Source organism: Rhipicephalus microplus, chromosome 2 (genome assembly GCF_043290135.1).
Source record: "Rhipicephalus microplus isolate Deutch F79 chromosome 2, USDA_Rmic, whole genome shotgun sequence".
In the NCBI taxonomy this organism is placed as follows: Eukaryota; Metazoa; Arthropoda; class Arachnida; order Ixodida; family Ixodidae; genus Rhipicephalus; species Rhipicephalus microplus.
Window position 1 is genome coordinate 92,027,191 of NC_134701.1, and position 25,835 is coordinate 92,053,025.

The 25,835-nt window shown below is 50.0% G+C and overlaps 68 non-coding genes across 68 annotated transcripts; all 68 read right to left on the reverse strand.

Annotated features, from left to right (window-relative positions):
- Positions 1 to 506: 506 nt before the first annotated feature.
- Positions 507 to 577, reverse strand: TRNAG-GCC (transfer RNA glycine (anticodon GCC)). Its single transcript has one exon. It is a non-coding gene; the product is annotated as a tRNA-Gly (tRNA).
- Positions 578 to 794: 217 nt separating this feature from the next.
- Positions 795 to 865, reverse strand: TRNAG-GCC (transfer RNA glycine (anticodon GCC)). Its single transcript has one exon. It is a non-coding gene; the product is annotated as a tRNA-Gly (tRNA).
- A 505-nt stretch (positions 866 to 1,370) lies between these two features.
- TRNAG-GCC (transfer RNA glycine (anticodon GCC)) lies at positions 1,371 to 1,441 on the reverse strand. The gene has a single exon. It is a non-coding gene; the product is annotated as a tRNA-Gly (tRNA).
- Positions 1,442 to 1,514: 73 nt separating this feature from the next.
- TRNAG-GCC (transfer RNA glycine (anticodon GCC)) lies at positions 1,515 to 1,585 on the reverse strand. Its single transcript has one exon. It is a non-coding gene; the product is annotated as a tRNA-Gly (tRNA).
- Positions 1,586 to 2,234: 649 nt separating this feature from the next.
- TRNAG-GCC (transfer RNA glycine (anticodon GCC)) lies at positions 2,235 to 2,305 on the reverse strand. The gene has a single exon. It is a non-coding gene; the product is annotated as a tRNA-Gly (tRNA).
- A 218-nt stretch (positions 2,306 to 2,523) lies between these two features.
- Positions 2,524 to 2,594, reverse strand: TRNAG-GCC (transfer RNA glycine (anticodon GCC)). Its single transcript has one exon. It is a non-coding gene; the product is annotated as a tRNA-Gly (tRNA).
- Positions 2,595 to 2,667: 73 nt separating this feature from the next.
- TRNAG-GCC (transfer RNA glycine (anticodon GCC)) lies at positions 2,668 to 2,738 on the reverse strand. The gene has a single exon. It is a non-coding gene; the product is annotated as a tRNA-Gly (tRNA).
- A 218-nt stretch (positions 2,739 to 2,956) lies between these two features.
- TRNAG-GCC (transfer RNA glycine (anticodon GCC)) lies at positions 2,957 to 3,027 on the reverse strand. The gene has a single exon. It is a non-coding gene; the product is annotated as a tRNA-Gly (tRNA).
- A 793-nt stretch (positions 3,028 to 3,820) lies between these two features.
- Positions 3,821 to 3,891, reverse strand: TRNAG-GCC (transfer RNA glycine (anticodon GCC)). Its single transcript has one exon. It is a non-coding gene; the product is annotated as a tRNA-Gly (tRNA).
- Positions 3,892 to 4,254: 363 nt separating this feature from the next.
- Positions 4,255 to 4,325, reverse strand: TRNAG-GCC (transfer RNA glycine (anticodon GCC)). The gene has a single exon. It is a non-coding gene; the product is annotated as a tRNA-Gly (tRNA).
- A 218-nt stretch (positions 4,326 to 4,543) lies between these two features.
- Positions 4,544 to 4,614, reverse strand: TRNAG-GCC (transfer RNA glycine (anticodon GCC)). Its single transcript has one exon. It is a non-coding gene; the product is annotated as a tRNA-Gly (tRNA).
- A 73-nt stretch (positions 4,615 to 4,687) lies between these two features.
- TRNAG-GCC (transfer RNA glycine (anticodon GCC)) lies at positions 4,688 to 4,758 on the reverse strand. Its single transcript has one exon. It is a non-coding gene; the product is annotated as a tRNA-Gly (tRNA).
- Positions 4,759 to 5,407: 649 nt separating this feature from the next.
- On the reverse strand, positions 5,408 to 5,478 carry TRNAG-GCC (transfer RNA glycine (anticodon GCC)). The gene has a single exon. It is a non-coding gene; the product is annotated as a tRNA-Gly (tRNA).
- Positions 5,479 to 5,841: 363 nt separating this feature from the next.
- Positions 5,842 to 5,912, reverse strand: TRNAG-GCC (transfer RNA glycine (anticodon GCC)). The gene has a single exon. It is a non-coding gene; the product is annotated as a tRNA-Gly (tRNA).
- A 218-nt stretch (positions 5,913 to 6,130) lies between these two features.
- TRNAG-GCC (transfer RNA glycine (anticodon GCC)) lies at positions 6,131 to 6,201 on the reverse strand. Its single transcript has one exon. It is a non-coding gene; the product is annotated as a tRNA-Gly (tRNA).
- Positions 6,202 to 6,274: 73 nt separating this feature from the next.
- On the reverse strand, positions 6,275 to 6,345 carry TRNAG-GCC (transfer RNA glycine (anticodon GCC)). The gene has a single exon. It is a non-coding gene; the product is annotated as a tRNA-Gly (tRNA).
- Positions 6,346 to 7,714: 1,369 nt separating this feature from the next.
- On the reverse strand, positions 7,715 to 7,785 carry TRNAG-GCC (transfer RNA glycine (anticodon GCC)). The gene has a single exon. It is a non-coding gene; the product is annotated as a tRNA-Gly (tRNA).
- A 217-nt stretch (positions 7,786 to 8,002) lies between these two features.
- On the reverse strand, positions 8,003 to 8,073 carry TRNAG-GCC (transfer RNA glycine (anticodon GCC)). The gene has a single exon. It is a non-coding gene; the product is annotated as a tRNA-Gly (tRNA).
- Positions 8,074 to 8,146: 73 nt separating this feature from the next.
- Positions 8,147 to 8,217, reverse strand: TRNAG-GCC (transfer RNA glycine (anticodon GCC)). Its single transcript has one exon. It is a non-coding gene; the product is annotated as a tRNA-Gly (tRNA).
- Positions 8,218 to 8,290: 73 nt separating this feature from the next.
- On the reverse strand, positions 8,291 to 8,361 carry TRNAG-GCC (transfer RNA glycine (anticodon GCC)). Its single transcript has one exon. It is a non-coding gene; the product is annotated as a tRNA-Gly (tRNA).
- Positions 8,362 to 8,723: 362 nt separating this feature from the next.
- Positions 8,724 to 8,794, reverse strand: TRNAG-GCC (transfer RNA glycine (anticodon GCC)). The gene has a single exon. It is a non-coding gene; the product is annotated as a tRNA-Gly (tRNA).
- Positions 8,795 to 9,155: 361 nt separating this feature from the next.
- TRNAG-GCC (transfer RNA glycine (anticodon GCC)) lies at positions 9,156 to 9,226 on the reverse strand. Its single transcript has one exon. It is a non-coding gene; the product is annotated as a tRNA-Gly (tRNA).
- A 217-nt stretch (positions 9,227 to 9,443) lies between these two features.
- TRNAG-GCC (transfer RNA glycine (anticodon GCC)) lies at positions 9,444 to 9,514 on the reverse strand. Its single transcript has one exon. It is a non-coding gene; the product is annotated as a tRNA-Gly (tRNA).
- A 73-nt stretch (positions 9,515 to 9,587) lies between these two features.
- Positions 9,588 to 9,658, reverse strand: TRNAG-GCC (transfer RNA glycine (anticodon GCC)). Its single transcript has one exon. It is a non-coding gene; the product is annotated as a tRNA-Gly (tRNA).
- A 73-nt stretch (positions 9,659 to 9,731) lies between these two features.
- Positions 9,732 to 9,802, reverse strand: TRNAG-GCC (transfer RNA glycine (anticodon GCC)). Its single transcript has one exon. It is a non-coding gene; the product is annotated as a tRNA-Gly (tRNA).
- Positions 9,803 to 10,019: 217 nt separating this feature from the next.
- On the reverse strand, positions 10,020 to 10,090 carry TRNAG-GCC (transfer RNA glycine (anticodon GCC)). Its single transcript has one exon. It is a non-coding gene; the product is annotated as a tRNA-Gly (tRNA).
- Positions 10,091 to 10,307: 217 nt separating this feature from the next.
- Positions 10,308 to 10,378, reverse strand: TRNAG-GCC (transfer RNA glycine (anticodon GCC)). The gene has a single exon. It is a non-coding gene; the product is annotated as a tRNA-Gly (tRNA).
- A 361-nt stretch (positions 10,379 to 10,739) lies between these two features.
- On the reverse strand, positions 10,740 to 10,810 carry TRNAG-GCC (transfer RNA glycine (anticodon GCC)). Its single transcript has one exon. It is a non-coding gene; the product is annotated as a tRNA-Gly (tRNA).
- A 74-nt stretch (positions 10,811 to 10,884) lies between these two features.
- Positions 10,885 to 10,955, reverse strand: TRNAG-GCC (transfer RNA glycine (anticodon GCC)). Its single transcript has one exon. It is a non-coding gene; the product is annotated as a tRNA-Gly (tRNA).
- Positions 10,956 to 11,173: 218 nt separating this feature from the next.
- On the reverse strand, positions 11,174 to 11,244 carry TRNAG-GCC (transfer RNA glycine (anticodon GCC)). The gene has a single exon. It is a non-coding gene; the product is annotated as a tRNA-Gly (tRNA).
- A 218-nt stretch (positions 11,245 to 11,462) lies between these two features.
- On the reverse strand, positions 11,463 to 11,533 carry TRNAG-GCC (transfer RNA glycine (anticodon GCC)). The gene has a single exon. It is a non-coding gene; the product is annotated as a tRNA-Gly (tRNA).
- A 73-nt stretch (positions 11,534 to 11,606) lies between these two features.
- On the reverse strand, positions 11,607 to 11,677 carry TRNAG-GCC (transfer RNA glycine (anticodon GCC)). Its single transcript has one exon. It is a non-coding gene; the product is annotated as a tRNA-Gly (tRNA).
- Positions 11,678 to 11,750: 73 nt separating this feature from the next.
- Positions 11,751 to 11,821, reverse strand: TRNAG-GCC (transfer RNA glycine (anticodon GCC)). Its single transcript has one exon. It is a non-coding gene; the product is annotated as a tRNA-Gly (tRNA).
- Positions 11,822 to 12,325: 504 nt separating this feature from the next.
- TRNAG-GCC (transfer RNA glycine (anticodon GCC)) lies at positions 12,326 to 12,396 on the reverse strand. The gene has a single exon. It is a non-coding gene; the product is annotated as a tRNA-Gly (tRNA).
- Positions 12,397 to 13,333: 937 nt separating this feature from the next.
- TRNAG-GCC (transfer RNA glycine (anticodon GCC)) lies at positions 13,334 to 13,404 on the reverse strand. Its single transcript has one exon. It is a non-coding gene; the product is annotated as a tRNA-Gly (tRNA).
- Positions 13,405 to 13,477: 73 nt separating this feature from the next.
- TRNAG-ACC (transfer RNA glycine (anticodon ACC)) lies at positions 13,478 to 13,548 on the reverse strand. Its single transcript has one exon. It is a non-coding gene; the product is annotated as a tRNA-Gly (tRNA).
- Positions 13,549 to 13,909: 361 nt separating this feature from the next.
- On the reverse strand, positions 13,910 to 13,980 carry TRNAG-GCC (transfer RNA glycine (anticodon GCC)). Its single transcript has one exon. It is a non-coding gene; the product is annotated as a tRNA-Gly (tRNA).
- A 936-nt stretch (positions 13,981 to 14,916) lies between these two features.
- Positions 14,917 to 14,987, reverse strand: TRNAG-GCC (transfer RNA glycine (anticodon GCC)). Its single transcript has one exon. It is a non-coding gene; the product is annotated as a tRNA-Gly (tRNA).
- Positions 14,988 to 15,060: 73 nt separating this feature from the next.
- Positions 15,061 to 15,131, reverse strand: TRNAG-GCC (transfer RNA glycine (anticodon GCC)). Its single transcript has one exon. It is a non-coding gene; the product is annotated as a tRNA-Gly (tRNA).
- Positions 15,132 to 15,204: 73 nt separating this feature from the next.
- TRNAG-GCC (transfer RNA glycine (anticodon GCC)) lies at positions 15,205 to 15,275 on the reverse strand. Its single transcript has one exon. It is a non-coding gene; the product is annotated as a tRNA-Gly (tRNA).
- A 361-nt stretch (positions 15,276 to 15,636) lies between these two features.
- On the reverse strand, positions 15,637 to 15,707 carry TRNAG-GCC (transfer RNA glycine (anticodon GCC)). The gene has a single exon. It is a non-coding gene; the product is annotated as a tRNA-Gly (tRNA).
- A 361-nt stretch (positions 15,708 to 16,068) lies between these two features.
- Positions 16,069 to 16,139, reverse strand: TRNAG-GCC (transfer RNA glycine (anticodon GCC)). Its single transcript has one exon. It is a non-coding gene; the product is annotated as a tRNA-Gly (tRNA).
- A 361-nt stretch (positions 16,140 to 16,500) lies between these two features.
- Positions 16,501 to 16,571, reverse strand: TRNAG-GCC (transfer RNA glycine (anticodon GCC)). The gene has a single exon. It is a non-coding gene; the product is annotated as a tRNA-Gly (tRNA).
- Positions 16,572 to 16,645: 74 nt separating this feature from the next.
- On the reverse strand, positions 16,646 to 16,716 carry TRNAG-GCC (transfer RNA glycine (anticodon GCC)). The gene has a single exon. It is a non-coding gene; the product is annotated as a tRNA-Gly (tRNA).
- Positions 16,717 to 16,934: 218 nt separating this feature from the next.
- On the reverse strand, positions 16,935 to 17,005 carry TRNAG-GCC (transfer RNA glycine (anticodon GCC)). Its single transcript has one exon. It is a non-coding gene; the product is annotated as a tRNA-Gly (tRNA).
- Positions 17,006 to 17,078: 73 nt separating this feature from the next.
- TRNAG-GCC (transfer RNA glycine (anticodon GCC)) lies at positions 17,079 to 17,149 on the reverse strand. The gene has a single exon. It is a non-coding gene; the product is annotated as a tRNA-Gly (tRNA).
- Positions 17,150 to 17,222: 73 nt separating this feature from the next.
- TRNAG-GCC (transfer RNA glycine (anticodon GCC)) lies at positions 17,223 to 17,293 on the reverse strand. The gene has a single exon. It is a non-coding gene; the product is annotated as a tRNA-Gly (tRNA).
- A 504-nt stretch (positions 17,294 to 17,797) lies between these two features.
- On the reverse strand, positions 17,798 to 17,868 carry TRNAG-GCC (transfer RNA glycine (anticodon GCC)). Its single transcript has one exon. It is a non-coding gene; the product is annotated as a tRNA-Gly (tRNA).
- Positions 17,869 to 18,518: 650 nt separating this feature from the next.
- TRNAG-GCC (transfer RNA glycine (anticodon GCC)) lies at positions 18,519 to 18,589 on the reverse strand. The gene has a single exon. It is a non-coding gene; the product is annotated as a tRNA-Gly (tRNA).
- A 217-nt stretch (positions 18,590 to 18,806) lies between these two features.
- TRNAG-GCC (transfer RNA glycine (anticodon GCC)) lies at positions 18,807 to 18,877 on the reverse strand. The gene has a single exon. It is a non-coding gene; the product is annotated as a tRNA-Gly (tRNA).
- Positions 18,878 to 18,950: 73 nt separating this feature from the next.
- Positions 18,951 to 19,021, reverse strand: TRNAG-GCC (transfer RNA glycine (anticodon GCC)). The gene has a single exon. It is a non-coding gene; the product is annotated as a tRNA-Gly (tRNA).
- A 73-nt stretch (positions 19,022 to 19,094) lies between these two features.
- On the reverse strand, positions 19,095 to 19,165 carry TRNAG-GCC (transfer RNA glycine (anticodon GCC)). Its single transcript has one exon. It is a non-coding gene; the product is annotated as a tRNA-Gly (tRNA).
- A 1,082-nt stretch (positions 19,166 to 20,247) lies between these two features.
- TRNAG-GCC (transfer RNA glycine (anticodon GCC)) lies at positions 20,248 to 20,318 on the reverse strand. The gene has a single exon. It is a non-coding gene; the product is annotated as a tRNA-Gly (tRNA).
- A 363-nt stretch (positions 20,319 to 20,681) lies between these two features.
- On the reverse strand, positions 20,682 to 20,752 carry TRNAG-GCC (transfer RNA glycine (anticodon GCC)). Its single transcript has one exon. It is a non-coding gene; the product is annotated as a tRNA-Gly (tRNA).
- Positions 20,753 to 20,970: 218 nt separating this feature from the next.
- TRNAG-GCC (transfer RNA glycine (anticodon GCC)) lies at positions 20,971 to 21,041 on the reverse strand. Its single transcript has one exon. It is a non-coding gene; the product is annotated as a tRNA-Gly (tRNA).
- A 73-nt stretch (positions 21,042 to 21,114) lies between these two features.
- TRNAG-GCC (transfer RNA glycine (anticodon GCC)) lies at positions 21,115 to 21,185 on the reverse strand. The gene has a single exon. It is a non-coding gene; the product is annotated as a tRNA-Gly (tRNA).
- A 73-nt stretch (positions 21,186 to 21,258) lies between these two features.
- Positions 21,259 to 21,329, reverse strand: TRNAG-GCC (transfer RNA glycine (anticodon GCC)). The gene has a single exon. It is a non-coding gene; the product is annotated as a tRNA-Gly (tRNA).
- Positions 21,330 to 21,833: 504 nt separating this feature from the next.
- TRNAG-GCC (transfer RNA glycine (anticodon GCC)) lies at positions 21,834 to 21,904 on the reverse strand. The gene has a single exon. It is a non-coding gene; the product is annotated as a tRNA-Gly (tRNA).
- Positions 21,905 to 22,554: 650 nt separating this feature from the next.
- TRNAG-GCC (transfer RNA glycine (anticodon GCC)) lies at positions 22,555 to 22,625 on the reverse strand. Its single transcript has one exon. It is a non-coding gene; the product is annotated as a tRNA-Gly (tRNA).
- A 217-nt stretch (positions 22,626 to 22,842) lies between these two features.
- TRNAG-GCC (transfer RNA glycine (anticodon GCC)) lies at positions 22,843 to 22,913 on the reverse strand. The gene has a single exon. It is a non-coding gene; the product is annotated as a tRNA-Gly (tRNA).
- Positions 22,914 to 22,986: 73 nt separating this feature from the next.
- On the reverse strand, positions 22,987 to 23,057 carry TRNAG-GCC (transfer RNA glycine (anticodon GCC)). Its single transcript has one exon. It is a non-coding gene; the product is annotated as a tRNA-Gly (tRNA).
- Positions 23,058 to 23,130: 73 nt separating this feature from the next.
- On the reverse strand, positions 23,131 to 23,201 carry TRNAG-GCC (transfer RNA glycine (anticodon GCC)). Its single transcript has one exon. It is a non-coding gene; the product is annotated as a tRNA-Gly (tRNA).
- Positions 23,202 to 23,563: 362 nt separating this feature from the next.
- Positions 23,564 to 23,634, reverse strand: TRNAG-GCC (transfer RNA glycine (anticodon GCC)). Its single transcript has one exon. It is a non-coding gene; the product is annotated as a tRNA-Gly (tRNA).
- A 795-nt stretch (positions 23,635 to 24,429) lies between these two features.
- TRNAG-GCC (transfer RNA glycine (anticodon GCC)) lies at positions 24,430 to 24,500 on the reverse strand. The gene has a single exon. It is a non-coding gene; the product is annotated as a tRNA-Gly (tRNA).
- A 73-nt stretch (positions 24,501 to 24,573) lies between these two features.
- On the reverse strand, positions 24,574 to 24,644 carry TRNAG-GCC (transfer RNA glycine (anticodon GCC)). Its single transcript has one exon. It is a non-coding gene; the product is annotated as a tRNA-Gly (tRNA).
- A 218-nt stretch (positions 24,645 to 24,862) lies between these two features.
- On the reverse strand, positions 24,863 to 24,933 carry TRNAG-GCC (transfer RNA glycine (anticodon GCC)). The gene has a single exon. It is a non-coding gene; the product is annotated as a tRNA-Gly (tRNA).
- A 73-nt stretch (positions 24,934 to 25,006) lies between these two features.
- TRNAG-GCC (transfer RNA glycine (anticodon GCC)) lies at positions 25,007 to 25,077 on the reverse strand. Its single transcript has one exon. It is a non-coding gene; the product is annotated as a tRNA-Gly (tRNA).
- A 73-nt stretch (positions 25,078 to 25,150) lies between these two features.
- Positions 25,151 to 25,221, reverse strand: TRNAG-GCC (transfer RNA glycine (anticodon GCC)). The gene has a single exon. It is a non-coding gene; the product is annotated as a tRNA-Gly (tRNA).
- Positions 25,222 to 25,835: the final 614 nt, after the last annotated feature.

The following is a 25,835-nucleotide window of genomic DNA, read 5'->3' on the forward strand; positions in this document are numbered from 1 at the left end:
CATTTGTATTCTCCGGCATTCATGGCATGCAATATTGCGTAACAGCACGCGTGAGCTTTTCTCAAAATAACGATGCTTCAGCCAGGAATCGAACACGTGTCATGCGCGTGGCAGTCGAGTATTTTATTACTGAACCACCGACGCCATTTGCTTACTCCGGCATTCATGGCATGCAATGTTGCGTAACAGCACGCGTGAGCTTTTATAAAAATAGCGACGCGTCGGCCCGGAATCGAGCCCAGGTCAACTGCGTGGCGGGCGAGTATTCTACCACTGAACAACCGACACCATTTGCTTACTCCTCCATTATTGACATGCGATATTGCGGAAAGGCACGCAAGAAAATTTAAAAAAAAACACGATGTTTCGGCAGCGAATCGAACCCAAGTCAGCCGCGTGGCAGGCAAGTATTTTATCACTGAACCACCGACGCCAATCGCTTACTCCTGCATTCATGGCATGCAATATTGCTTAACAGCACGCGTGAGCGTTTCTAAAAATAATGATGCATCAGCCGGGAATCGAACCCGGGTCACCCGCGTGGCAGGCGAGTATTCTACCACTGAACCACCGACGCCATTTGCTTAATCCTGCATTCGTGGCATTGAATATTGCATAACAGCACGCGTAAGCTTTTCTAAAAATAACGATGCGTCAGCCGGGAATAGCACCCGGGTCACCCGCGTGGCAGGCGAGTATTCTACCACGGAACCACCGACGCTATTTGCTTACTGCTGCATTCATGGCATGCAATATTGCGAATCAGCATGTGTGAGCTTTTCTAAAAATAACGATGCGTCAGCCGGGAATAGAACCCGGGTCACCCGCGTGGCAGGCGAGTATTCTACCACTGAACAACCGACACCATTTGCCTACTCCTGCATTATTGACATGCAATATTGCGGAAAGGCACGCAAGAAAAGTTTTAAAAAACACGATGTTTCTGCAGGGAATCGAACCCGAGTCAGCCGCGTGGCAGGCGAGTATTTTACCACTGAACCACCGACGCCAATTGCTTACTCCTGCATTCATGGCAAGCAATATTGTGTAACAGCACGCGTGAGCGTTTCTAAAAATAACGATGCGTCAACTGGAAATCGAACCCGGGTCAACCGCGTGGCAGGCGAGTATTCTACCACTGAACCACCGACGCCATTTCCTTGCTTCTGCGTTCATGGCATGCTTATATGGCGTAAGAACACGCTTCAGCTTCTTTAAAGATAACGATGCGTCGGCCGTGAATTGAACCCGGGTCACCGTGTGGCAGGCGAGCATTCTACCACTGAACGACCGACGCCATTTGTTTTCTCCGGCATTCATGACATGCAATATTGCGTAACAGCACGTGTGAGCTTTTCAAAAAGTAACATTGCTTCGGCAGGGAATCGAACCCGGGATACCCGCGTGGCAGGCGAGTATTCTACCACTGAACCACCGACGCCATTTGCTTACTCCTGCATTCGTGGCATTGAATATTGCATAACAGCACGCGTGAGCTTTTCTAAAGATAACGATGCGTCGGCCGGGAATCGAACCAGGGTCGCCCGCGTGGCAGACGAGTATTCTACCACTGAACCACCAACGCCATTTGCTTCCTCCTGCATTCTTGACATGCGATATTGTGGAATAGCACGCAGAAACTTTTTTAAAATAAACGATGCGTCCGCCGGGAATCGAACCAGGGTCACCAGTGTGGCAAGGGAGCGTTCTACCACTGAACCACCGACGCCATTTGTTTACTGTGGCATTCATGACATGTAATATTGCGTAACAGCACGTGTGAGCTTTTCAAAAAGTAACAATGCTTTGGCACGGAATCAAACCCGGGTCACCCGCGTGGCAGGCGAGTATTCCACTACTGAACCACCGACGCCATTTGCTTACTCCTGCATTCATGGCATGCAATAATGCGTAACAGCACGCGTGAGCTTTTATAAAAATAGCCACGCGTCGGCCCGGAATCGAGCCCAGGTCAACCGCGTGGCAGGCGAGTATTCTACCACTGAACAACCGACACCATTTGCGTACTCCTGCATTATTGACATGCGATATTGCGGAAAGGCACGCAAGAAAAGTTTAAAAAAACACGATGTTTCGGCAGGGAATCGAACCCTAGTCAGCCGCGTGGCAGGCGAGTATTTTACCACTGAACCACCGACGCCAATCGCTTACTCCTGCATTCATGGCATGCAATATTGCATAACAGCACGCGTGAGCGTTTCTAAAAATAACGATGCGTCAGCCGGGAATCGAACCCGGGTCACCCGCGTGGCAGGCGAGTATTCTACCACTGAACCACCGACGCCATTTGCTTGCTCCTGCGTTCATGGCATGCATATATAGCGTAAGAACACGCGTGAGCTTTTCTAAAGATAACGATGCGTCGGCCGGGAATCGAACCTGGGTCACTTGCGTGGCAGCCGAGTATTCTACCACTGATCGACCAACGCCAGTTGCTTACTCCTTCATTCATGACATGCAATTATTCGTAACAACACGTCTGAGCTTCTTCAAAAATAACAATGCGTCGGCTGGGAATCGAACCCGGGTCACCCGCGCGGCAGGCGAGTATTCTACCACTGAACCACCGACGCCATTTGCTTACTCCTGCATTCATGGCATGCAATATTGTGTAACAGCATGCGTGAGCTTTTACAAAAATAACTATGCGTCGGCCGGCAATCGAACCCGGGTCGCCCGCGTGGCAGACGAGTATTCTACCACTGAACCACCAACGCTATTTGCTTACTCCTGCATTCTTGACATGCAATATTGTGGAATAGCACGCGTGAGCTTTTCTAAAAGTAACAATGCTTCGGCAGTGATTTAAACACAGGTAACCCGCGGGGCAGGCGAGTATTCTACTACTGAATTACCGACGCCATTTGCTTGCTCCTGCATTCATGGCATGTATATATAGCGTATTAACACGCGTGAGCTTTTTTAAAGATAACGATGCGTCGGCCGTGAATTGAACCCGGGTCACCCGTGTGGCAGGCGAGTATTCTACCACTGAACCACCGATGCCATTTGTATTGTCCGGCATTCATGACATGCAATATTGCGTAACAGCACGTGTGAGCTTTTCAAAAAGTAACAATGCTTTGGCACGGAATCAAACCCGGGTCACCCGCGTGGCAGGCGAGTATTCCACTACTGAACCACCGACGCCATTTGCTTACTCCTGCATTCATGGCATGCAATATTGCGAATCAGCACGCGTGAGCTTTTCTAAAAATAACGATGCGTCAGCCGGGAATAGAACCCGGGTCACCCGCGTGGCAGGCGAGTATTCTACCACTGAACGGCCGACGCCTTTTGCTTACTCCTGCATTCATGGCATGCAATATTGCGAATCAGCACGCATGAGCTTTTCTAAAAATAACGATGCGTAAGCCTGGAATAGAACCCGGGTCACCCGCGTAGCATGCGAGTATTTTACCACTGAACCACCGACGCCATTTGCTTACTCCGGCATTCATAGCATGCAATATTGCGTACCAGCACGCGTGAGCTTTTATAAAAATAGCGATGCGTCGGCCCGGAATCGAGCCCAGGTCAACCGCGTGGCAGGCGAGTATTCTACCACTGAACAACCGACACCATTTGCCTACTCCTGCTTTATTGGCATGCGATATTGCGGAAAGGCACGCAAGAAAATTTAAAAAAAACACGATGTTTCGGCAGGGAATCGAACCCGAGTCAGCCGCGTGGCAGGCGAGTACTTTACCACTGAACCACCGACGCCAATTGCTTACTCCTGAATTCATGGCATGCAATATTGCGTAACAGCACGCGTAAGCGTTTCTAAAAATAACGATGCGTCAGCCGGGAATCGAACCCGGGTCACCCGAGTGGCAGGCGAGTATTCTACCACTGAACCACCGACGCCATTTCCTTGCTTCTGCGTTCATGGCATGCATATATAGCGTAAGAACACGCGTGAGCTTTTTTAAAGATAACGATGCGTCGGCCGTGAATTGAACCCGGTTCACCCGTGTGGCAGGCGAGCATTCTACCACTGAACGACCGACGCCATTTGTTTTCTCCGGCATTTATGGCATGCATATATAGCGTAACCGCACGCGTGAACTTTTCTAAATATAACAATGCGTCGGCCGGGAATCGAACCTGGGTCACCCGCGTGGCAGCGGAGTATTTTACCACTGAACCACCAACGCCAGTTGCTTACTCCTGCATTCATGACATGCAATTATTCGTTACAACACGTCGGAGCTTCTTCAAACATAACAATGCGTCGGCCGGGAATCGAACCCGGGTCACCCGCGCGGCAGGCGAGTATTCTACCACTGAACCACCAACGCCATCTGCTTGCTCCTGCATTCATGGCATGCATATATAGCGTAACATCATGCATGAGCTTTTCTAAAAATAACAATGCGTCAGCCGGGAATCAAACCCGGGTCACCCGCGCAGCAGGTGAGTATTCTATCTTTGAACCACCAACGCCATTTGCTTACTCCTGCATTCATGACATGCAATTTTGCGGAATAGCACGCAGGTACTTTTCTAAAATAAACGATTCGTCGGCCGGGAATCGAATCCGGGTCACCCGCGTGGCAGGCGAGTATTCTACCACTGAACCACCGACGCCATTTGCTTACTCCTGCATTCATGGCATGCAATATTGTGTAACAGCATGCGTGAGCTTTTACAAAAATAACGATGCGTCGGCCGGGAATCGAACCCGGGTCATCCGCGTGGCAGGCGAGTATTCCACTACTGAACCACCGACGCCATTTGCTTACTCCTGCATTCATGGCATGCAATATTGCGAATCAGCACGCGTGAGCTTTTCTAAAAATAACGATGCGTCAGCCGGGAATAGAACCCGGGTCACCCGCGTGGCAGGCGAGTATTCTACCACTGAACGGCCGACGCCTTTTGCTTACTCCTGCATTCATGGCTTGCAATATTGCGAATCAGCACGCATGAGCTTTTCTAAAAATAACGATGCGTAAGCCTGGAATAGAACCCGGGTCACCCGCGTAGCATGCGAGTATTTTACCACTGAACCACCGACGCCATTTGCTTACTCCGGCATTCATAGCATGCAATATTGCGTACCAGCACGCGTGAGCTTTTATAAAAATAGCGATGCGTCGGCCCGGAATCGAGCCCAGGTCAACCGCGTGGCAGGCGAGTATTCTACCACTGAACAACCGACACCATTTGCCTACTCCTGCTTTATTGGCATGCGATATTGCGGAAAGGCACGCAAGAAAATTTAAAAAAAACACGATGTTTCGGCAGGGAATCGAACCCGAGTCAGCCGCGTGGCAGGCGAGTACTTTACCACTGAACCACCGACGCCAATTGCTTACTCCTGAATTCATGGCATGCAATATTGCGTAACAGCACGCGTAAGCGTTTCTAAATATAACGATGCGTCAGCCGGGAATCGAACCCGGGTCACCCGAGTGGCAGGCGAGTATTCTACCACTGAACCACCGACGCCATTTCCTTGCTTCTGCGTTCATGGCATGCATATATAGCGTAAGAACACGCGTGAGCTTTTTTAAAGATAACGATGCGTCGGCCGTGAATTGAACCCGGTTCACCCGTGTGGCAGGCGAGCATTCTACCACTGAACGACCGACGCCATTTGTTTTCTCCGGCATTTATGGCATGCATATATAGCGTAACCGCACGCGTGAACTTTTCTAAATATAACAATGCGTCGGCCGGGAATCGAACCTGGGTCACCCGCGTGGCAGCGGAGTATTTTACCACTGAACCACCAACGCCAGTTGCTTACTCCTGCATTCATGACATGCAATTATTCGTTACAACACGTCGGAGCTTCTTCAAACATAACAATGCGTCGGCCGGGAATCGAACCCGGGTCACCCGCGCGGCAGGCGAGTATTCTACCACTGAACCACCAACGCCATCTGCTTGCTCCTGCATTCATGGCATGCATATATAGCGTAACATCATGCATGAGCTTTTCTAAAAATAACAATGCGTCAGCCGGGAATCAAACCCGGGTCACCCGCGCAGCAGGTGAGTATTCTATCTTTGAACCACCAACGCCATTTGCTTACTCCTGCATTCATGACATGCAATTTTGCGGAATAGCACGCAGGTACTTTTTTAAAATAAACGATTCGTCGGCCGGGAATCGAATCCGGGTCACCCGCGTGGCAGGCGAGTATTCTACCACTGAACCACCGACGCCATTTGCTTACTCCTGCATTCATGGCATGCAATATTGTGTAACAGCATGCGTGAGCTTTTACAAAAATAACGATGCGTCGGCCGGGAATCGAACCCGGGTCATCCGCGTGGCAGGCGAGTATTCTACCACTGAACCACCGACGCCATTTGCTTACTCCTACATTCATGGCATGCAGTATTGTGTAACAGCATGCGTGAGCTTTTACAAAAATAACTATGCGTCGGCCGGCAATCGAACTCGGGTCGCCCGCGTGGCAGACGAGTATTCTACCACTGAACCACCAACGCTATTTGCTTACTCCTGCATTCTTGACATGCAATATTGTGGAATAGCACGCGTGAGCTTTTCTAAAAGTAACAATGCTTCCGCAGTGATTTAAACACAGGTAACCCGCGTGGCAGGCGAGTATTCTACCACTGAACCACCGTCGCCATTTGCTTACTCCGGCATTCATGGCATGCAACATTGCGTAACAGCAACCGTGAGCTTTTCTAAAAGTAACAATGCTTCGGCAGTGATTTAAACACAGGTAACCCGCGTGGCAGGCGAGTATTCTACCACTGAACCACCGACGCCATTTGCTTACTCCTGCATTCATGGCATGCAATATTGCGAATCAGCACGCGTGAGCTTTTCTAAAAATAACGATGCGTCAGCCGGGAATAGAACCCGGGTCACCCGCGTGGCAGGCGAGTATTCTACCACTGAACGGCCGACGCCATTTGCTCACTCCTGCATTCATGGCATGCAATATTGCGAATCAGCACGCATGAGCTTTTCTAAAAATAACGATTCGTAAGCCGGGAATAGAACCCGGGTCACCCGCGTGGCAGGCGAGTATTTTACCACTGAACCACCGACGCCATTTGCTTACTGCGGCATTCATAGAATGCAATATTGCGTACCAGAACGCGTGAGCTTTTATAAAAATAGCGATGCGTCGGCCCGGAATCGAGCCCAGGTCAACCGCGTGGCAGGCCAGTATCCTACCACTGAACAACCGACACCATTTGCCTACTCCTGCATTATTGGCATGCGATATTGCGGAAAGGCACGCAAGAAAATTTTTAAAAAACACGATGTTTCGGCAGGGAATCGAACCCGAGTCAGCCGCGTGGCAGGCGAGTATTTTACCACTGAACCACCGACGCCAATTGCTTACTCCTGAATTCATGGCATGCAATATTGCGTAACAGCACGCGTGAGCGTTTCTAAAAATAACGATGCGTCAACTGGAAATCGAACCCGGGTCAACCGCGTGGCAGGCGAGTATTCTACCACTGAACCACCGACGCCATTTCCTTGCTTCTGCGTTCATGGCATGCATATATAGCGTAAGAACACGCGTGAGCTTTTTTAAAGATAACGATGCGTCGGCCGTGAATTGAACCCGGGTCACCGTGTGGCAGGCGAGCATTCTACCACTGAACGACCGACGCCATTTGTTTTCTCCGGCATTCATGACATGCAATATTGCGTAACAGCACGTGTGAGCTTTTCAAAAAGTAACAATGCTTCGGCAGGGAATCGAACCCGGGATACCCGCGTGGCAGGCGAGCATTCTACCACTGAACCACCGACGCCATTTGCTTACTCCTGCATTCGTGGCATTGAATATTGCATAACAGCACGCGTGAGCTTTTCTAAAGATAACGATGCGTCGGCCGAGAATCGAACTTGGGTCACCTGCGTGGCAGGCGAGTATTCTACCACTGAAGCACCGACGCAATTTGCTTGCTCCTGCATTCATGGCATGCAAATATTCGTAACAGCATGCGTGAGCTTTTACAAAAATAACGATGCGTTGGCCGGGAATCGAACCCGGGTCACCCGCGTGGCAGGCGAGTATTCCACCACTGAACCACCGACGCTATTTGCTTACTCCTGCATTCATGGCATGCAATATTGCGAATCAGCACGTGTGAGCTTTTCTAAAAATAACGATGCGTCGGCCGGGAATCGAACCCGGGTCACCCGCGTGGCAGACGAGTATTCTACCACTGAACCACCAACGCCATTTGCTTACTCCTGCATTCTTGACATGCGATATTGTGGAACAGCACGCAGAAACTTTTTTAAAATAAACGATGCGTCGGCCGGGAATCGAACCAGGGTCACCAGTGTGGCAAGCGAGCGTTCTACCACTGAACCACCGACGCCATTTGTTTACTGTGGCATTCATGACATGCAATATTGCGTAACAGCACGTGTGAGCTTTTTTAAAAGTAGCAATGCTTCGGCAGGGAATAGAACCCGAGTCACCCGCGTGGCAGGCGAGTATTCTACTACTGAACTACCGACGCCATTTGCTTGCTCCTGCATTCATGGCATGTATATATAGCATATTAACACGCGTGAGCTTTTTTAAAGATAACGATGCGTCGGCCGTGAATTGAACCTGGGTCACCCGTGTGGCAGGCGAGTATTCTACCACTGAACCACCGATGCCATTTGTATTGTCCGGCATTCATGACATGCAATATTGCGTAACAGCCCGTGTGAGCTTTTCAAAAAGTAACAATGCTTCGGCAGGGAATCGAACCCGGGATACCCGCGTGGCAGGCGAGTATTCTACCACTGAACCACCGACGCCATTTGCTTACTCCTGCATTCATGGCATGCAATATTGCGTAACAGCACGCGTGAGCGTTTCTAAAAATAACGATGCGTCAACTGGAAATCGAACCCGGGTCAACCGCGTGGCAGGCGAGTATGCTACCACTGAACCACCGACGCCATTCCCTTGCTTCTGCGTTCATGGCATGCATATATTGCGTAAGAACACGCGTGAGCTTTTTTAAAGATAACGATGCGTCGGCCGTGAATTGAACCCGGGTCACCGTGTGGCAGGCGAGCATTCTACCACTGAACGACCGACGCCATTTGTTTTCTCCGGCCTTCATGACATGCAATATTGCGTAACAGCACGTGTGAGCTTTTCAAAAAGTAACAATGCTTCGGCAGGGAATCGAACCCGGGATACCCGCGTGGCAGGCGAGCATTCTACCACTGAACCACCGACGCCATTTGCTTACTCCTGCATTCGTGGCATTGAATATTGCATAACAGCACGCGTAAGCTTTTCTAAAGATAACGATGCGTTGGCCGAGAATCGAACTTGGGTCACCTGCGTGGCAGGCGAGTATTCTACTACTGAAGCACCGACGCAATTTGCTTGCTCCTGCATTCATGGCATGCATATATTCGTAACAGCATGCGTGAGCTTTAACAAAAATAACGATGCGTTGGCCGGGAATCGAACCCGGGTCACCCGCGTGGCAGGCGAGTATTCTACCACTGAACCACCGACGCCATTTGCTTACTCCTACATTCATGGCATGCAATATTGTGTAACAGCATGCGTGAGCTTTTACAAAAATAACGATGCGTCGGCCGGGAATCGAACCCGGGTGGCCCGCGTGGCAGACGAGTATTCTACCACTGAACCACCAACGCCATTTGCTTAATCCTGCATTCTTGACATGCGATATTGTGGAATAGCACGCAGAAACTTTTTTAAAATAAACGATGCGTCGGCCGGGAATCGAACCAGGGTCACCAGTGTGGCAAGCGAGCGTTCTACCACTGAACCACCGACGCCATTTGTTTACTGTGGCATTCATGACATGCAATATTGCGTAACAGCACGTGTGAGCTTTTTAAAAGTAGCAATGCTTCGGCAGGGAATAGAACCCGAGTCACCCGCGTGGCAGGCGAGTATTCTACTACTGAACTACCGACGCCATTTGCTTGCTCCTGCATTCATGGCATGTATATATAGCGTATTAACACGCGTGAGCTTTTTTAAAGATAACGATGCGTCGGCCGTGAATTGAACCCGGGTCACCCGTGTGGCAGGCGAGTATTCTACCACTGAACCACCGATGCCATTTGTATTGTCCGGCATTCAGGACATGCAATATTGCGTAACAGCACGTGTGAGCTTATCAAAAAGTAACAATGCTTTGGCACGGAATCAAACCCGGGTCACCCGCGTGGCAGGCGAGTATTCCACTACTGAACCACCGACGCCATTTGCTTACTCCTGCATTCATGGCATGCAATATTGCGAATCAGCACGCATGAGCTTTTCTAAAAATAACGATGCGTAAGCCGGGAATAGAACCCGGGTCACCCGCGTGGCAGGCGAGTATTTTACCACTGAACCACCGACGCCATTTGCTTACTCCGGCATTCATAGCATGCAATATTGCGTACCAGCACGCGTGAGCTTTTATAAAAATAGCGATGCGTCGGCCCGGAATCGAGCCCAGGTCAACCGCGTGGCAGGCGAGTATTCTACCACTAAACAACCGACACCATTTGTCTATTCCTGCTTTATTGGCGTGCGATATTGCGGAAAGGCACGCAAGAAAATTTAAAAAAAACACGATGTTTCGGCAGGGAATCGAACCCGAGTCAGCCGCGTGGCAGGCGAGTATTTTACCACTGAACCACCGACGCCAATTGCTTACTCCTGAATTCATGGCATGCAATATTGCGTAACAGCACGCGTGAGCGTTTCTAAAAATAACGATGCGTCAGCCGGGAATCGAACCCGGGTCAACCGAGTGGCAGGCGAGTATTCTACCACTGAACCACCGACGCCATTTCCTTGCTTCTGCGTTCATGGCATGCATATATAGCGTAAGAACACGCGTGAGCTTTTTTAAAGATAACGATGCGTCGGCCGTGAATTGAACCCGGGTCACCCGTGTGGCAGGCGAGCATTCTACCACTGAACGACCGACGCCATTTGTTTTCTCCGGCATTCATGGCATGCATATATAGCGTAACAGCACGCGTGAGCTTTTCTAAATATAACAATGCGTCGGCCGGGAATCGAACCTGGGTCACCCGCGTGGCAGCCGAGTATTTTACCACTGAACCACCAACGCCAGTTGCTTACTCCTGCATTCATGACATGCAATTATTCGTTACAACACGTCGGAGCTTCTTCAAACATAACAATGCGTCGGCCGGGAATCGAACCCGGGTCACCCGCGCGGCAGGCGAGTATTCTACCACTGAACCACCAACGCCATCTGCTTGCTCCTGCATTCATGGCATGCATATATAGCGTAACTGCATGCATGAGCTTTTCTAAAAATAACAATGCGTCGGCCGGGAATCAAACCCGGGTCACCCGCGCAGCAGGTGAGTATTCTATCTTTGAACCACCAACGCCAATTGCTTACTCCTGCATTCATGACATGCAATTTTGCAGAATAGCACGCAGGTACTTTTCTAAAATAAACGATGCGTCGGCCGGGAATCGAATCCGGGTCACCCGCGTGGCAGGCGAGTATTCTACCACTGAACCACCGACGCCATTTGCTTACTCCTGCATTCATGGCATGCAATATTGTGTAACAGCATGCGTGAGCATTTACAAAAATAACGATGCGTCGGCCGGGAATCGAACCCGCGTCATCCGTGTGGCAGGCGAGTATTCTACCACTGAACCACCGACGCCATTTGCTTACTCCTACATTCATGGCATGCAGTATTGTGTAACAGCATGCGTGAGCTTTTACAAAAATAACTATGCGTCGGCCGGCAATCGAACCCGGGTCGCCCGCGTGGCAGACGAGTATTCTACCACTGAACCACCAACGCTATTTGCTTACTCCTGCATTCTTGACATGCAATATTGTGGAAAAGCACGCGTGAGCTTTTTAAAAGTAACAATGCTTCGGCAGTGATTTAAGCAAAGGTAACCCGCGTGGCAGGCGAGTATTCTACCACTGAACCACCGTCGTTATTTGCTTACTCCGGCATTCATGGCATGCAACATTGCGTAACAGAACGCGTGAGCTTTTCTAAAAGTAACAATGCTTCGGCAGTGATTTAAACACAGGTAACCCGCGTGGCAGGCGAGTATTCTACCACTGAACCACCGACGCCATTTGCTTACTCCTGCATTCGTAGCATGCAATATTGCGAATCAGCACGCGTGAGCTTTTCTAAAAATAACGATGCGTCAGCCGGGAATATAACCCGGGTCACCCGCGTGGCAGGCGAGTATTCTACCACTGAACGGCCGACACCATTTGCTCACTCCTGCATTCATGGCATGCAATATTGCGAATCAGCACGCATGAGCTTTTCTAAAAATAACGATGCGTAAGCCGGGAATAGAACCCGGGTCACCCGCGTGGCAGGCGAGTATTTTACCACTGAACCACCGACGCCATTTGCTTACTCCGGCATTCATAGCATGCAATATTGCGTACCAGAACGCGTGAGCTTTTATAAAAATAGCGATGCGTCGGCCCGGAATCGAGCCCAGGTCAACCGCGTGGCAGGCCAGTATTCTACCACTGAACAACCGACACCATTTTCCTACTCCTGCATTATTGGCATGCGATATTGCGGAAAGGCACGCAAGAAAATTTAAAAAAAACACGATGTTTCTTCAGGGAATCGAACCCGAGTCAGCCGCGTGGCAGGCGAGTATTTTACCACTGAACCACCGACGCCAATTGCTTACTCCTGAATTCATGGCATGCAATATTGCGTAACAGCACGCGTGAGCGTTTCTAAAAATAACGATGCGTCAACTGGAAATCGAACCCGGGTCAACCGCGTGGCAGGCAAGTATTCTACCACTAAACCACCGACGCCATTTCCTTGCTTCTGCGTTCATGGCATGCAGATATAGCGTAAGAACACGCGTGAGCTTTTTTAAAGATAACGATGCGTCGGCCGTGAATTGAACCCGGGTCACCGTGTGGCAGGCGAGCATTCTACCACTGAACGACCGACGCCATTTGTTTTCTCCGGCATTCATGACATGCAATATTGCGTAAGAGCACGTGTGAGCTTTTCAAAAAGTAACAATGCTTCGGCAGGAAATCGAACCCGGGATACCCGCGTGGCAGGCGAGCATTCTACCATTGAACCACCGACGCCATTTGCTTACTCCTGCATTCGTGGCATTGAATATTGCATAACAGCACGCGTGAGCTTTTCTAAAGATAACGATGCGTCGGCCGAGAATCGAACTTGGGTCACCTGCGTGGCAGGCGAGTATTCTACCACTGAAGCACCGACGCAATTTGCTTGCTCCTGCATTCATGGCATGCATATATTCGTAACAGCATGCGTGAGCTTTTACAAAAATAACGATGCGTTGGCCGGGAATCGAACCCGGTTCACCCGCGTGGCAGGCGAGTATTCTACCACTGAACCACCGACGCTATTTGCTTACTCCTACATTCATGGCATGCAATATTGTGTAACAGCATGCGTGAGCTTTTACAAAAATAACGATGCGTCGGCCGGGAATCGAACCCGGGTCGCCCGCGTGGTAGACGAGTATTCTACCACTGAACCACCAACGCCATTTGCTTACTCCTGCATTCTTGACATGCGATATTGTGGAACAGCACGCAGAAACATTTTTAAAATAAACGATGCGTTGGCCGGGAATCGAACCAGGGTCACCAGTGTGGCAAGCGAGCGTTCTACCACTGAACCACCGACGCCATTTGTTTACTGTGGCATTCATGACATGCAATATTGCGTAACAGCACGTGTGAGCTTTTTAAAAGTAGCAATGCTTCGGCAGGGTATAGAACCCGAGTCACCCGCGTGGCAGGCGAGTATTCTACTACTGAACTACCGACGCCATCTGCTTGCTCCTGCATTCATGGCATGTATATATAGCGTATTAACACGCGTGAGCTTTTTTAAAGATAACGATGCGTCGGCCGTGAATTGAACCCGGGTCACCCGTGTGGCAGGCGAGTATTCTACCACTGAACCACCGATGCCATTTGTATTGTCCGGCATTCATGACATGCAATATTGCGTAACAGCACGTGTGAGCTTTTCAAAAAGTAACAATGCTTTGGCACGGAATCAAAGCCGGGTCACCCGCGTGGCAGGCGAGTATTCCACTACTGAACCACCGACGCCATTTGCTTACTCCTGCATTCATGGCATGCAATATTGCGTAACAGCACGCGTGAGCTTTTCTCAAAATAACGATGCTTCAGCCAGGAATCGAACACGTGTCAACCGCGTGGCAGTCGAGTATTTTACCACTGAACCACCGACGCCATTTGCTTACTCCGGCATTCATGGCATGCAATATTGCGTAACAGCACGCGTGAGCTTTTATAAAAATAGCGACGCGTCGGCCCGGAATCGAGCCCAGGTCAACCGCGTGGCAGGCGAGTATTCTACCACTGAACAACCGACACCATTTGCCTACTCCTGCATTATTGACATGCGATATTGCGGAAAGGCACGCAAGAAAAGTTTTAAAAAACACGATGTTTCGGCAGGGAATCGAACCCTAGCAGCCGCGTGGCAGGCGAGTATTTTACCACTGAACCACCGACGCCAATCGCTTACTCCTGCATTCATGGCACGCAATATTGCGTAACAGCACGTGTGAGCTTTTTTAAAAGTAGCAATGCTTCGGCAGGGAATAGAACCCGAGTCACCCGTGTGGCAGGCGAGTATTCTACTACTGAACTACCGACGCCATTTGCTTGCTCCTGCATTCATGGCATGCAATATTGCGTAACAGCACGCGTGAGTGTTTCTAAAAATAACGATGCGTTGGCAGTGAATTGAACCCGGGTCACCCGTGTGGCAGGCGAGTATTCTACCACTGAACCACCGATGCCATTTGTATTGTCCAGCATTCATGACATGCAATATTGCGTAACAGCACGTGTGAGCTTTTCAAAAAGTAACAATGCTTCGGCAGGGAATCGAACCCGGGATACCCGCGTGGCAGGCGAGTATTCTACCACTGAACCACCGACGCGATTTGCTTACTCCTGCATTCATGGCATGCAATATTGCGTAACAGCACGCGTGAGTGTTTCAAAAAATAACGATGCGTTGGCCGGGAATCGAACCCGGGTCACCCGCGTGGCAGGCGAGTATTCTACCACTGAACCACCGACGCCATTTGCTTACTCCTACATTCATGGCATGCAATATTGTGTAACAGCATGCGTGAGCTTTTACAAAAATAACGATGCGTCGGCCGGGAATCGAACCCGGGTGGCCCGCGTGGCAGACGAGTATTCTACCACTGAACCACCAACGCCATTTGCTTAATCCTGCATTCTTGACATGCGATATTGTGGAATAGCACGCAGAAACTTTTTTAAAATAAACGATGCGTCGGCCGGGAATCGAACCAGGGTCACCAGTGTGGCAAGCGAGCGTTCTACTACTGAACCACCGACGCCATTTGTTTACTGTGGCATTCATGACATGCAATATTGCGTAACAGCACGTGTGAGCTTTTTAAAAGTAGCAATGCTTCGGCAGGGAATAGAACCCGAGTCACCCGCGTGGCAGGCGAGTATTCTACTACTGAACTACCGACGCCATTTGCTTGCTCCTGCATTCATGGCATGTATATATAGCGTATTAACACGCGTGAGCTTTTTTAAAGATAACGATGCGTCGGCCGTGAATTGAACCCGGGTCACCCGTGTGGCAGGCGAGTATTCTACCACTGAACCACCGATGCCATTTGTATTGTCCGGCATTCAGGACATGCAATATTGCGTAACAGCACGTGTGAGCTTATCAAAAAGTAACAATGCTTTGGCACGGAATCAAACCCGGGTCACCCGCGTGGCAGGCGAGTATTCCACTACTGAACCACCGACGCCATTTGCTTACTCCTGCATTCATGGCATGCAATATTGCGAATCAGCACGCGTGAGCTTTTCTAAAAATAACGATGCGTCAGCCCGGAATAGAACTTGGGTCACCCGCGTGGCAGGCGAGTATTCTACCACTGAACGGCCGACGCCATTTGCTTACTCCTGCATTCATGGCATGCAATATTGCGAATCAGCACGCATGAGCTTTTCTAAAAATAACGATGCGTAAGCCGGGAATAGAACCCGGGTCACCCGCGTGGCAGGCGAGTATTTTACCACTGAACCACCGACGCCATTTGCTTACTCCGGCATTCATAGCATGCAATATTGCGTACCAGCACGCGTGAGCTTTTATAAAAATAGCGATGCGTCGGCCCGGAATCGAGCCCAGGTCAACCGCGTGGCAGGCGAGTATTCTACCACTAAACAACCGACACCATTTGTCTATTCCTGCTTTATTGGCGTGCGATATTGCGGAAAGGCACGCAAGAAAATTTTTAAAAAACACGATGTTTCGGCAGGGAATCGAACCCGAGTCAGCCGCGTGGCAGGCGAGTATTTTACCACTGAACCACCGACGCCAATTGCTTACTCCTGAATTCATGGCATGCAATATTGCGTAACAGCACGCGTGAGCGTTTCTAAAAATAACGATGCGTCAGCCGGGAATCGAACCCGGGTCAACCGAGTGGCAGGCGAGTATTCTACCACTGAACCACCGACGCCATTTCCTTGCTTCTGCGTTCATGGCATGCATATATAGCGTAAGAACACGCGTGAGCTTTTTTAAAGATAACGATGCGTCGGCCGTGAATTGAACCCGGGTCACCCGTGTGGCAGGCGAGCATTCTACCACTGAACGACCGACGCCATTTGTTTTCTCCGGCATTCATGGCATGCATATATAGCGTAACAGCACGCGTGAGCTTTTCTAAATATAACAATGCGTCGGCCGGGAATCGAACCTGGGTCACCCGCGTGGCAGCCGAGTATTTTACCACTGAACCACCAACGCCAGTTGCTTACTCCTGCATTCATGACATGCAATTTTGCAGAATAGCACGCAGGTACTTTTCTAAAATAAACGATGCGTCGGCCGGGAATCGAATCCGGGTCACCCGCGTGGCAGGCGAGTATTCTACCACTGAACCACCGACGCCATTTGCTTACTCATGCATTCATGGCATGCAATATTGTGTAACAGCATGCGTGAGCAATTACAAAAATAACGATGCGTCGGCCGGGAATCGAACCCGGGTCATCCGTGTGGCAGGCGAGTATTCTACCACTGAACCACCGACGCCATTTGCTTACTCCTACATTCATGGCATGCAGTATTGTGTAACAGCATGCGTGAGCTTTAACAAAAATAACTATGCGTCGGCCGGCAATCGAAGCCGGGTCGCCCGCGTGGCAGACGAGTATTCTACCACTGAACCACCAACGCTATTTGCTTACTCCTGCATTCTTGACATGCAATATTGTGGAAAAGCACGCGTGAGCTTTTTAAAAGTAACAATGCTTCGGCAGTGATTTAAACACAGGTAACCCGCGTGGCAGGCGAGTATTCTACCACTGAACCATCGTCGCCATTTGCTTACTCCGGCATTCATGGCATGCAACATTGCGTAACAGCACGCGTGAGCTTTTCTAAAAGTAACAATGCTTCGGCAGTGATTTAAACACAGGTAACCCGCGTGGCAGGCGAGTATTCTACCACTGAGCCACCGACGCCATTTGCTTACTCCTGCATTCATGGCATGCAATATTGCGAATCAGCACGCGTGAGCTTTTCTAAAAATAACGATGCGTCAGCCGGGAATAGAACCCGGGTCACCCGCGTGGCAGGCGAGTATTCTACCACTGAACGGCCGACGCCATTTGCTCACTCCTGCATTCATGGCATGCAATATTGCGAATCAGCACGCATGAGCTTTTCTAAAAATAACGATGCGTAAGCCGGGAATAGAACCCGGGTCACCCGCGTGGCAGGCGAGTATTTTACCACTGAACCACCGACGCCATTTGCTTACTCCGGCATTCATAGCATGCAATATTGCGTACCAGAACGTGTGAGCTTTTATTAAAATAGCGATGCGTCGGCCCGGAATCAAGCCCAGGTCAACCGCGTGGCAGGCCAGTATTCTACCACTGAACCACCAACGCCATTTGCTTACTCCTGCATTCTTGACATGCGATATTGTGGAACAGCACGCAGAAACATTTTTAAAATAAACGATGCGTTGGCCGGGAATCGAACCAGGGTCACCAGTGTGGCAAGCGAGCGTTCTACCACTGAACCACCGACGCCATTTGTTTACTGTAGCATTCATGACATGCAATATTGCGTAACAGCACGTGTGAGCTTTTTTAAAAGTAGCAATGCTTCGGCAGGGTATAGAACCCGAGTCACCCGCGTGGCAGGCGAGTATTCTACTACTGAACTACCGACGCCATTTGCTTGCTCCTGCATTCATGGCATGTATATATAGCGTATTAACACGCGTGAGCTTTTTTAAAGATAACGATGCGTCGGCCGTGAATTGAACCCGGGTCACCCGTGTGGCAGGCGAGTATTCTACCACTTAACCACCGATGCCATTTGTATTGTCCGGCATTCATGACATGCAATATTGCGTAACAGCACGTGTGAGCTTTTCAAAAAGTAACAATGCTTTGGCAGGGAATCGAACCCGGGATACCCGCGTGGCAGGCGAGCATTCTACCACTGAACCACCGACGCCATTTGCTTACTCCTGCATTCGTGGCATTGAATATTGCATAACAGCACGCGTGAGCTTTTCTAAAGATTATGATGCGTCGGCCGAGAATCGAACTTGGGTCACCTGCGTGGCAGGCGAGTATTCTACCACTGAAGCACCGACGCAATTTGCTTGCTCCTGCATTCATGGCATGCATATATTCGTAACAGCATGCGTGAGCTTTTACAAAAATAACGATGCGTTGGCCGGGAATCGAACCCGGGTCACCCGCGTGGCAGGCGAGTATTCTACCACTGAACCACCGACGCTATTTGCTTACTCCTGCATTCATGGCATGCAATATTGCGAATCAGCACGTGTGAGCTTTTCTAAAAATAACGATGCGTCGGCCGGGAATCGAACCCGGGTCACCCGCGTGGCAGGCGAGTATTCTACCACTGAACCACCGACGCCATTTGCTTACTCCTACATTCATGGCATGCAATATTGTGTAACAGCATGCGTGAGCTTTTACAAAAATAACGATGCGTCGGCCGGGAATCGAACCCGGGTCGCCCGCGTGGCAGACGAGTATTCTACCACTGTACCACCAACGCCATTTGCTTACTCCTGCATTCTTGACATGCGATATTGTGGAACAGCACGCAGAAACATTTTTAAAATAAACGATGCGTTGGCCGGGAATCGAACCAGGGTCACCAGTGTGGCAAGCGAGCGTTCTACCACTGAACCACCGACGCCATTTGTTTACTGTGGCATTCATGACATGCAATATTGCGTAACAGCACGTGTGAGCTTTTTTAAAAGTAGCAATGCTTCGGCAGGGTATAGAACCCGAGTCACCCGCGTGGCAGGCGAGTATTCTACTACTGAACTACCGACGCCATTTGCTTGCTCCTGCATTCATGGCATGTATATATAGCGTATTAACACGCGTGAGCTTTTTTAAAGATAACGATGCGTCGGCCGTGAATTGAACCCGGGTCACCCGTGTGGCAGGCGAGTATTCTACCACTTAACCACCGATGCCATTTGTATTGTCCGGCATTCATGACATGCAATATTGCGTAACAGCACGTGTGAGCTTTTCAAAAAGTAACAATGCTTTGGCACGGAATCAAACCCGGGTCACCCGCGTGGCAGGCGAGTATTCCACTACTGAACCACCGACGCCATTTGCTTACTCCTGCATTCATGGTATGCAATATTGCGTAACAGCACGCGTGAGCTTGTCTCAAAATAACGATGCTTCAGCCAGGAATCGAACACGTGTCAACCGCGTGGCAGTCGAGTATTTTACCACTGAACCACCGACGCCATTTGCTTACTCCGGCATTCATGGCATGCAATATTGCGTAACAGCACGCGTGAGCTTTTATAAAAATAGCGACGCGTCGGCCCGGAATCGAGCCCAGGTCAACCGCGTGGCAGGCGAGTATTCTACCACTGAACAACCGACACCATTTGCCTATTCCTGCTTTATTGGCGTGCGATATTGCGGAAAGGCACGCAAGAAAAGTTTTAAAAAACACGATGTTTCGGCAGGGAATCGAACCCGAGTCAGCCGCGTGGCAGGCGAGTATTTTACCACTGAACCACCGACGCCAATTGCTTACTCCTGAATTCATGGCATGCAATATTGCGTAACAGCACGCGTGAGCGTTTCTAAAAATAACGATGCGTCAGCCGGGAATCGAACCCGGGTCAACCGAGTGGCAGGCGAGTATTCTACCACTGAACCACCGACGCCATTTCCTTGCTTCTGCGTTCATGGCATGCATATATAGCGTAAGAACACGCGTGAGCTTTTTTAAAGATAACGATGCGTCGGCCGTGAATTGAACCCGGGTCACCCGTGTGGCAGGCGAGCATTCTACCACTAAACGACCGACGCCATTTGTTTTCTCCGGCATTCATGGCATGCATATATAGCGTAACAGCACGCGTGAGCTTTTCTAAATATAACAATGCGTCTGCCGGGAATCGAACTTGGGTCACCCGCGTGGCAGCCGAGTATTTTACCACTGAACCACCAACGCCAGTTGCTTACTCCTGCATTCATGATATGCAATTATTCGTTACAACACGACGGAGCTTCTTCAAACATAACAATGCGTCGGCCGGGAATCAAACCCGGGTCACCCGCGCGGCAGGCGAGTATTCTACCACTGAACCACCAACGCCATCTGCTTGCTCCTGCATTCATGGCATGCATATATAGCGTAACTGCATGCATGAGCTTTTCTAAAAATAACAATGCGTCGGCCGGGAATCAAACCCGGGTCACCCGCGCAGCAGGTGAGTATTCTATCTTTGAACCACCAACGCCAATTGCTTACTCCTGCATTCATGACATGCAATTTTGCAGAATAGCACGCAGGTACTTTTCTAAAATAAACGATGCGTCGGCCGGGAATCGAATCCGGGTCACCCGCGTGGCAGGCGAGTATTCTACCACTGAACCACCGACGCCATTTGCTTACTCCTGCATTCATGGCATGCAATATTGTGTAACAGCATGCGTGAGCATTTACAAAAGTAACGATGCGTCGGCCGGGAATCGAACCCGGGTCATCCGTGTGGCAGGCGAGTATTCTACCACTGAACCACCGACGCCATTTGCTTACTCCTACATTAATGGCATGCAGTATTGTGTAACAGCATGCGTGAGCTTTTACAAAAATAACTATGCGTCGGCCGGCAATCGAACCCGGGTCGCCCGCGTGGCAGACGAGTATTCTACCACTGAACCACCAACGCTATTTGCTTACTCCTGCATTCTTGACATGCAATATTGTGGAAAAGCACGCGTGAGCTTTTTAAAAGTAACAATGCTTCGGCAGTGATTTAAACACAGGTAACCCGCGTGGCAGGCGAGTATTCTACCAATGAACCACCGTCGCCATTTGCTTACTCCGGCATTCATGGCATGCAACATTGCGTAACAGCACGCGAGAGCTTTTCTAAAAGTAACAATGCTTCGGCAGTGATTTAAACACAGGTAACCCGCGTGGCAGGCGAGTATTCTACCACTGAACCACCGAGGCCATTTTCTTACTCCTGCATTCATGGCATGCAATATTGCGAATCAGCACGCGTGAGCTTTTCTAAAAATAACGATGCGTCAGCCGGGAATAGAACCCGGGTCACCCGCGTGGCAGGCGAGTATTCTACCACTGAACGGCCGACGCCATTTGCTCACTCCTGCATTCATGGCATGCAATATTGCGAATCAGCACGCATGAGCTTTTCTAAAAATAACGATGCGTAAGCCGGGAATAGAACCCGGGTCACCCGCGTGGCAGGCGAGTATTTTACCACTGAACCACCGACGCCATTTGCTTACTCCGGCATTAATAGCATGCAATATTGCGTACCAGAACGCGTGAGCTTTTATAAAAATAGCGATGCGTCGGCCCGGAATCAAGCCCAGGTCAACCGCGTGGCAGGCCAGTATTCTACCACTGAACAACCGACACCATTTTCCTACTCCTGCATTATTGGCATGCGATATTGCGGAAAGGCACGCAAGAAAATTTAAAAAAAAACACGATGTTTCTTCAGGGAATCGAACCCGAGTCAGCCGCGTGGCAGGCGAGTATTTTACCACTGAACCACCGACGCCAATTGCTTATTCCTGAATTCATGGCATGCAATATTGCGTAACAGCACGCGTGAGCGTTTCTAAAAATAACGATGCGTCAACTGGAAATCGAACCCGGGTCAACCGCGTGGCAGGCGAGTATTCTACCACTGAACCACCGACGCCATTTCCTTGCTTCTGCGTTCATGGCATGCATATATAGCGTAAGAACACGCGTGAGCTTTTTTAAAGATAACGATGCGTCGGCCGTGAATTGAACCCGGGTCACCGTGTGGCAGGCGAGCATTCTACCACTGAACGACCGACGCCATTTGTTTTCTCCGGCATTCATGACATGCAATATTGCGTAAGAGCACGTGTGAGCTTTTCAAAAAGTAACAATGCTTCGGCAGGGAATCGAACCCGGGATACCCGCGTGGCAGGCGAGCATTCTACCACTGAACCACCGACGCCATTTCCTTACTCCTGCATTCGTGGCATTGAATATTGCATAACAGCACGCGTGAGCTTTTCTAAAGATAACGATGCGTCGGCTGAGAATCGAACTTGGGTCACCTGCGTGGCAGGCGAGTATTCTACCACTGAAGCACCGACGCAATTTGCTTGCTCCTGCATTCATGGCATGCATATATTCGTAACAGCATGCGTGAGCTTTTACAAAAATAACGATGCGTTGGCCGGGAATCGAACCCGGGTCACCCGCGTGGCAGGCGAGTATTCTACCACTGAACCACCGACGCTATTTGCTTACTCCTGCATTAATGGCATGCAATATTGCGAATCAGCACGTGTGAGCTTTTCTAAAAATAACGATGCGTCGGCCGGGAATCGAACCCGGGTCACCCGCGTGGCAGGCGAGTATTCTACCACTGAACCACCGACGCCATTTGCTTACTCCTACATTCATGGCATGCAATATTGTGTAACAGCATGCTTGAGCTTTTACAAAAATAACGATGCGTCGGCCGGGAATCGAACCCGGGTCGCCCGCGTGGCAGACGAGTATTCTACCACTGAACCACCAACGCCATTTGCTTACTCCTGCATTCTTGACATGCGATATTGTGGAACAGCACGCAGAAACATTTTTAAAATAAACGATGCGTTGGCCGGGAATCGAACCAGGGTCACCAGTGTGGCAAGCGAGCGTTCTACCACTGAACCACCGACGCCATTTGTTTACTGTGGCATTCATGACATGCAATATTGCGTAACAGCACGTGTGAGCTTTTTTAAAAGTAGCAATGCTTCGGCAGGGTATAAAACCCGAGTCACCCGCGTGGCAGGCGAGTATTCTACTACTGAACTACCGACGCCATTTGCTTGCTCCTGCATTCATGGCATGTATATATAGCGTATTAACACGCGTGAGCTTTTTTAAAGATAACGATGCGTCGGCCGTGAATTGAACCCGGGTCACCCGTGTGGCAGGCGAGTATTCTACCACTGAACCACCGATGCCATTTGTATTGTCCGGCATTCATGACATGCAATATTGCGTAACAGCACGTGTGAGCTTTTCAAAAAGTAACAATGCTTTGGCACGGAATCAAACCCGGGTCACCCGCGTGGCAGGCGAGTATTCCACTGCTGAACCACCGACGCCATTTGCTTACTCCTGCATTCATGGCATGCAATATTGCGTAACAGCACGCGTGAGCTTTTCTCAAAATAACGATGCTTCAGCCAGGAATCGAACACGTGTCAACCGCGTGGCAGTCGAGTATTTTACCACTGAACCACCGACGCCATTTGCTTACTCCGGCATTCATGGCATGCAATATTGCGTAACAGCACGCGTGAGCTTTTATAAAAATAGCGACGCGTCGGCCCGGAATCGAGCCCAGGTCAACCGCGTGGCAGGCGAGTATTCTACCACTGAACCACCGACGCCATTCGCTTGCTCCTGCGTTCATGGCATGCATATATAGCGTAAGAACAAGCGTGAGCTTTTTTAAAGATAACGATGCGTCGGCCGTGAATTGAACCCGGGTCACCCGTGTGGCATGCGAGCATTCTACCACTGAACGACCGACGCCATTTCTTTTCTCCGGCATTCATGACATGCAATATTGCGTAACAGCACCTGTGAGCTTTTCAAAAAGTAACAATGCTTCGGCAGGGAATCGAACCAGGGATACCCGAGTGGCAGGCGAGTGTTCTACCACTGAACCACCGACGCAAATTGCTTGCTCCTGCATTCATGGCATGCATCTATAGCGTAACAGCACGCGTGAGCTTTTCTAAATATAACAATGCGTCGGCCGGGAATCGAACCTGGGTCACCCGCGTGGCAGCCGAGTATTCTACCACTGAACCACCAACGCCAGTTGCTTACTCCTTCATTCATGACATGCAATTCTTCGTAATAACACGTCTGAGCTTCTTCAAAAATCACAATGCGTCGGCTGGGAATCGAACCCGGGTCACCCGCGCGGCAGGCGAGTATTCTACCACTGAACCACCAACGCCATCTGCTTGATCCTGCATTCATGGCATGCATATATAGCGTAACAGCATGCATGAGCTTTTCTAAAAATAACAATGCGTCGGCCGGGAATCAAACCCGGGTCACCCGAGCAGCAGGTGAGTATTCTATCACTGAACCACCAACACCATTTGCTTATTCCTGCATTGATGGCATGCAATATTACGGAATAGCACGCAGATACTTTTCTAAAATAAACGATGCGTCGGCCGGGAATCGAACCCAGGTCACCCGCGTGGCAGGCGAGTATTCTACCACTGAACCACCGACGCCATTTGCTTACTCCTGCATTCATGGCATGCAATATTGTGTAACAGCATGCGTGAGCTTTTACAAAAATAACGATGCGTCGTCCGGGAATCGAACCCGGGTCATCCGCGTGGCAGGCGAGTATTCTACCACTGAACCACCGACGCCATTTGCTTACTCCTACATTCATGGCATGCAATATTGTGTAACAGCATGCGTGAGCTTTTACAAAAATAACTATGCGTCGGCCGGCATTCGAAGCCGGGTCGCCCGCATGGCAGACGAGTATTCTACCACTGAACCACCAACGCTATTTGCTTACTCCTGCATTATTGACATGCAATATTGTGGAATAGCACGTAGGAACTTTTTTAAAATAAACGATGCGTCGGCCGAGAATCAAACCAGGGTCACCAGTGTGGCAGGCGAGCATTCTACCACTGAACCACCGACGCCATTTGCTTACTGTGGCATTCATGACATGCAATATTGCGTAACAGCACGCGTGAGATTTTCTAAAAGTAACAATGCTTCGGCAGCGATTTAAACACAGGTAACCCGCGTGGCAGGCGAGTATTCTACCACTGAACAACCGACGCCATTTGCTTACTCCTGCATTCATGGCATGCAATATTGCGAATCAGCACGCGTGAGCTTTTCTAAAAATAACGGTGCGTCAGCCGGGAATAGCACCCGGGTCACCCGCGTGGCAGGCGAGTATTCCACCACAGAACCACCGACGCCATTTGCTTACTCCTGCATTCATGGCATGCAATATTGCGAATCAGCACGCGTGAGCTTTTCTAAAAATAACGATGCGTCAGCCGGGAATAGAACCCGGGTCACCCGCGTGGCAGGCGAGTATTTTACCACTGAACAACCGACACCATTTGCCTACTCCTGCATTATTGACATGCGATATTGC